The sequence below is a fragment of the Camelina sativa genome, chromosome 14 (assembly GCF_030686135.1).
Source record: "Camelina sativa cultivar CO46 ecotype springtype chromosome 14, ASM3068613v1".
NCBI classification, from domain to species: domain Eukaryota; kingdom Viridiplantae; phylum Streptophyta; class Magnoliopsida; order Brassicales; family Brassicaceae; genus Camelina; species Camelina sativa.
Genome location: NC_141893.1, coordinates 25,615,508 through 25,621,840, shown reverse-complemented (window position 1 = coordinate 25,621,840; position 6,333 = coordinate 25,615,508). Strand labels below are relative to the sequence as shown.

The 6,333-nt window shown below is 38.0% G+C and overlaps 1 pseudogene; it reads left to right on the top strand.

Moving 5' to 3' along the window:
- Positions 1 to 1,151: 1,151 nt before the first annotated feature.
- On the top strand, positions 1,152 to 5,264 carry LOC147928606 (uncharacterized; annotated as a pseudogene).
- Positions 5,265 to 6,333: the final 1,069 nt, after the last annotated feature.

The following is a 6,333-nucleotide window of genomic DNA, read 5'->3' as shown; positions in this document are numbered from 1 at the left end:
CCTCGGTCTCACTATCCACTAGGACTCTGCCCCTACCACGACCACGTCCGCGTCCACGACCACGACCACGACCAGCAACAGCATCCTCTCTAACCATCTGCACTACCATGAACAGAAGACTAAGCACACAATTATACATAACATAAAAAACATATACTCACCGTGGAATCACATTGTAGGCTCGAAGAGGATGTTCTAGGACTCCATGCCACACACAATTGACTAACTCACATAATCAATCAAGACATTGAATCCCAAACATCAGAACAGAAACCTAGTGAACCTAAACCTAGAACCATAAGAGCTCTGATACCAAACTGAAACGATCCGACCCGTTTTTTTTTTAAAAATAATAAATAGTAAACCAGGACTCTGCATCGACCGACACCAACATGCATCGACCGACACCACATGGGGATGCATCGATCGACACAAGGGATGCATCGACCGATGCAAGTTACACATGCATCGACCGACACTCGCACTGCATCGACCGACATATGCTCGATATAACACGAAAACCCTACGGTTTTACGCGCCGTCCTTGCACTTGCATCGACCGACGCACAAAGTGCATCGACCGATGCAACATGCCGAGCATCGTGTTCCCCAAAGCTTCTTGCCGGATCTTTGTTCCTGCAACCACAAAACTCGATTCCAAGCCACAAGAAAGCTTCCTAACATCCCAAATAACCATCTAACAAGTCTAACAACGCACAAACAAGCAGATCAAAGAAGCTCTAGCTTAGATAAGCTATAGTCCTGCACTTACCTTTGCCACAGAAGAATCTGAACCTCAAACAAGCAATAGAACACTCCTAGCAAGCTCCTACAACGTTCTAAGCCTCAGATCTCACCAGGAAATACCACAAACCCACAAAAATCACCAAGAACACCAAGAACACTCTTTCTCTCCTTTGTTTCTCTCAAAAACGGCCAAAGTCGACTAATGAGACAAAATAATCGACTTAAGGGTTTTTCTCTTCCCTTTGCCCAAAACGCAGCGCTTCACTTAAGTCAAAACGCAGAAAACTGAACCTGCATCGACCGATGCACCTTCTGCATCGACCGATGCAATCCCCAAACCAGGATTTTGGTTCGCGGGTGTTACAGTGTTTGAGGACCAAATAAATTTCATTAAGGAATATGTAATGGCCGGTGAAAATGTATTGCCTATGACATCTATCAAAGTTGGTGATACTTTCAGTCATATGTCAAGTTATAGCTGACTGCTTGTACTTGTCATGCAGCATGAAAATGATATGGATGCAAAACAAAAATCTCAAGATTTGGCAGAGAAATTAGGTTTAGAAGAAGTTCAAGTGCTATCCATTTTTTTGGTGTTTTTCTCCATTATCTCTTTTTAATACAGACTCAACCACCAGATATTCATTTTAGCATGTAATCGTAATAAATTCAGATTGTATGTTTCTTTGAGTTAATATCCATGGCAAAAACTAAAACTTATCCTGACATATTGACATGTTCTTGCATCTGTTTATTTGTGAATCAGGAAGTCAGAAAAAGTCAGCCGATTTATGTGTATCGTGATCAAGTGCTTAAGGTTGTAGAAGAGGTTCAGGTCATTCAAGCCACTAGTAAAAAAAACGTATAGCCACGTTTTTGTATGGGTGACAAAAAAATTTATTTACCACGAATAAAACAGCAACAATATTCATAGCAACCTTATGACAAATTAGCCATGAAATAATCACGAATACACAACGTGACAACCTTTGTCACCGAAAAGTCACATAAACATAAATGGCTAAATAGACACAACAAACTTTGTGGCAATTTTCGTGGTTCTTCCACCAAATTATTCATCCTGTCACACTAAACCGCAGAAAAGTAAGATGACTCTATGATGTGCGTGGTTTTTATCACTTCAAATCTTTTACCTTAAAAGACCACACAACTGCTGCAAGTGCACAGCTAATCGATAGTAGTATTTAAGGATCGATCCCACAGAGAGAGAATTGTTGTTTAACGGAATCCGTCGGAAGTAAGTAAGGCTAGAACTCAATAAAAATAGGGGTTTAGGTTGTCACGGTCGTAAGTAAGCAATAAACATAAATAAAAGCAAGTAAAATAAATTAAACAAGCGTTGGGCATCAAGGGATCGCAGGGGATCAATGATCTATCTATCTAGGAAAGTTTAGGATTGGTTTGTTTATCTAAAACTCGGACTACGAAACAGAATGAACCGTTAACTTATAGTTCACAAGGTAACCGTCTAAGATCTCTATACTCCGAGACTCAACTATCGCAGGCAATGACACATAGATCAAAGCATTTTAAACAAGTTCGATTCTAATCCATGAGATTCCATAGGTAAGGGGTATGTGCTTCCTATGACTCCTAACACATCTAAGCTAGGTCAAGCACACATGCAAGCTTTTGGCAACACACACACACTTTAGATCATAGTTAGTTCATGAGGCTAACTTAAAACATTAAACAAAGACTTAGAATTAAAGTATAGAGTAAACAAGAATATAGATCTAACAAACCTTAAAAATTGCCACCTAAACTAAGATCATCTCCCCCTTTTGTTTATCCCTTTAAACCCAACTAGAAAACTACTCTAGCATGTCTAAGGGAATCATCAAAGCAAGGTTTAAACAATTCATAAACATAAAAGAATAATTAGAGAAAAGGGATTTAGATATTACTTCAATGATTGTCAAACAAAGTTATAAGGATCTTCTTCCTTTAGAAACAAAGAACAAAACAAATAGAATAGAAAAGAGTTGGTGGATCTCAAAGCTTCAAAGAGAGGGACGAGAGAGGGCTTCAGGTCGTTGTCTGCTCCTCTGGTCGTGATCTCTTGGCTGCTCGGTGAAGGTACTTTGAAGGCACACCCTAAACCATAGGGCTTAGAAAAATATTTATATGGTTTTGTCTAGGTGTATGGTTTTGTAGGGGTATAAACGACTTTTCTTGTTAAGTGCATGGCAAAGGCGGTGCATGAAGGTTCTAGAATGAGGTGAAGACTTGGACTGGGCCGCCGTGGTGGTCGCTGGTCAGGCCTTCAATAAAAAGCCCATTGGCTGAATGGTTCTCTTTATGTTGGTTTGTAACATGTCTCGGTAAATTGGGTATACCTTCTGGATGAATGAATGGATTGACTTGATTCCACTTCGAGGAGAAAGATGACTCTTCCATATTTCCATAGACACCAAGTACGTCGAAATGTGAGTTGTATAAATTCTTCAAAAGTTGCCCGGACTGTAAAGCTCTGAATCTTTCCTTAAACGTATTTTCCTTGTCTTTTGGTCTTTTTTTGCTATAAAACCTGTAAAACCTTCTTGATACCTAAACTACTTGATAATAGACATTAAAGCCTTCAAATCATGTCAAATTCATCCTAAATGCATACTAAAACTATAGCTAAAATGGGTAAAATAATGATGTTATCACTCTATAACTACGAAAGGCCGCGTAGCTAAATCGTGACTCTGCCACAAATTATTTTTGTGGCCCATTCGTGGCTACGTCATCGAGTTATCCATCCCATCAAAGGAAAAGTGACATGGCTATATAGCCACCTAATCATTTGTAGCTAAATCGTGACTAAGATGTTGCCACTAAAATCATTCGTGACATTTTAGTGGCTACCCCACCAAATGAGCCATCAAATCCAACTAGTCTGACAATGATTGAGAGTTTGCAGGAGTAATAGTGCATGGAATATACTCAAAACATTTGTTACGGTATATTTTAGTGGCGTAATCATGACTTCATGAAGCTATGAATTGATGAAATGTCTATTTTGTGGCTATGAGAACAAATCATAGCTATATTAGCCACATTTTATTTGTGGCTGGGTCATGGCTAACGTTTTCTATAAAAACAAAATGTTTCCGGCTTCATTTTCCAAAGCCATTAAGTAAGTAAGAAAAAAAATCGTGAGGGAGTTGTTTTTTTTCTTTTCAAAAGTTTCAAGTCTTATTATTTTCAAAGTCGAGAGTGGACGGATCAACATATTGATCCAGTAAGATATTGTGTTTTAGAAACATTTATGATGGGGATTGATGTTTTTATCAAATTTGCTTGTAATCAAACATCTTATCGGGAAATCAACACTTTGATGTGTCCTTGTGCTTGGTGTAAGAATGGAAAGCAGCGTGATGCAAGAACGGTCAGTAGACATCTTGATCGAGAGGGGTTTAAAGCAAATTATTATATTTGGCTGAACCATGGAGAACATTATTATGATGTTGAGAATCCTTGAGGGCAAGTCATTTTACCGGTGAAGAAGCAATGTTGCCGCCAAATGCTACAAATTTTCAATCTCCAAGAAATACTTATGAGTATTTTCCATATGCAAATGTTAACATTGGACCAAAGGTGGCATCTCCACATATATTGGAGAATAAAATGGAAACAACACACGAAGAGGCATATGTTGATAGTGTTCTCAAAGCTTTTGAAGCCGCTAAAGAGCCTCTTTAAGATGGATATCCGGAAGGAATTTCTCAGTTGTACCTAGCGTCCTGTATGTTGAAAGCAAAATCATATTACAATATGGTGAAAGCATGCGTTAATGAGCTATCACAGACCTTTAAAGCTGTTTTTCCCACACCAAATAAAGCTCCTGCATCATATTACGAGACAAAAAAACTGACAAGAGAGCTTGGGCTACCAGTATATAAGATTGATGTTTGTGAGAATAATTGCATGCTCTTTTGGAAAGGAGACGATCGAGATCGATGCAGTTCTGTAATAAAGATAGATACCACTCAAACAATGGGAAAGGAAAAGATAGACCTAAGCAGAGAATGTTTTGCCGATTATAGATCGGTTGAAGAGGTTATACCAGTTAGAGGTGACTACATCGACTACAGCGCCTATGCGTTGGCATGATTAACATATGTCTACCAAAAGAGAAATGCAGCACCCGTTTGATGGAGTAGCATGGAAACATTTTAATGAGATATATTCTACTTTTGTTTCCGAAAGTCACAGTATTTATCTAAGCTTATCAACATATTGATTTAATCTTGTTGGTATGAATGGGGAGGCACTCATTCCCGGGCCAAATCATCCAATAAAAAGTCTAGATATTTATCTTCAACCGTTGATCGAATAATTGCGAAATCTATGAATTGTCGGTGTGGAAGCATATGGTGTATCAAGAAAGGTCAAATTCACGATGCGAGTTGCGTTGATGTGGACAATCAGCAACTTCCCAGCATATGGCATGTTATTTGGTTAGACGACGCATGGTCGTTTATCGTGTCCATATTGTCTACGTGTGACAAAATCATTTTTGTTAACAAATGGAAAGAAACATAGTTGGTTTGATTCCCACAGAATTTTTTACCTCAAGATCATCTATACATGCGTAATGTTCAGGCCTTTCGACGAGGGAAAGAAGTATTAGATGATCATCTACCATGGTTGAATGGAGAGATAATTCTTCACGAAAGAATAAACAATATTATGGTGTTATTTAGAACTGTCGATTGTGAAGGGAACAAACACCAGTAGCTTGCTCGAACTATCAATGGATATGGTTTTCATCATAATTAGGTTAAAAGAGTATATTTTGGGAGTTGCCATAATGGGAAAATCTTCTTCTTCGACATAACCTTTACATATGCATATCGAGAAGAACCTTTTTGATAATCTCAATCAACACGGTTTTAAATGTTCCTGGGAAGAAGAAATATAAATTTAAATCAAGGATGGATCTTGCCGCGTGATGTAGAAGACATACGTTGAATCTTCATCGAGATGCCAATATATAGGCTGACAATTGAAAAAAAAATAGCAATTTCTCCTATGGATGAAAAATGAGATAAGAGTTCTAGATATTTGAATATTGTTCTTCTGCTGTTTTATCTCTTCTGACACTTAGCTTTTGCTTTAAGTGTTGTCAATTGCTTGTTTTGTGTTGCTATTTGCTAGTTTAAACATGTGTAATATTTCTTGTTCTAACTTTACTTGTGTATTTGCTTTAATAGTGTGTAACTATGTCTATAATATGAGCTTTTACTCATTTCACTGTCTTAAGAACATGTTTATGATGGTTAGGATTCGTAGATGTAGATTCTAAACTTGGCTTTGTTCTATCTTTAAACTTAACTCAACTTTGTGGATTTGTTTACTTGACTTGTTATTAACAGCACCTAATTTTTGTTTTTTTTTCGTGCTTTAACTGCATAGCTTCAACGTAGATGGATGCCACCAGGTGCCATACCACAATGATCCATACCGCTAGGAGCCACATGTTCTACAAGCACAGCGTCTTCACACGCAAACAACTACAGCCAGCGAACTCTTAATGCATTGCTGAGTTCTCATGAAAAATAATCTTAGCCACAC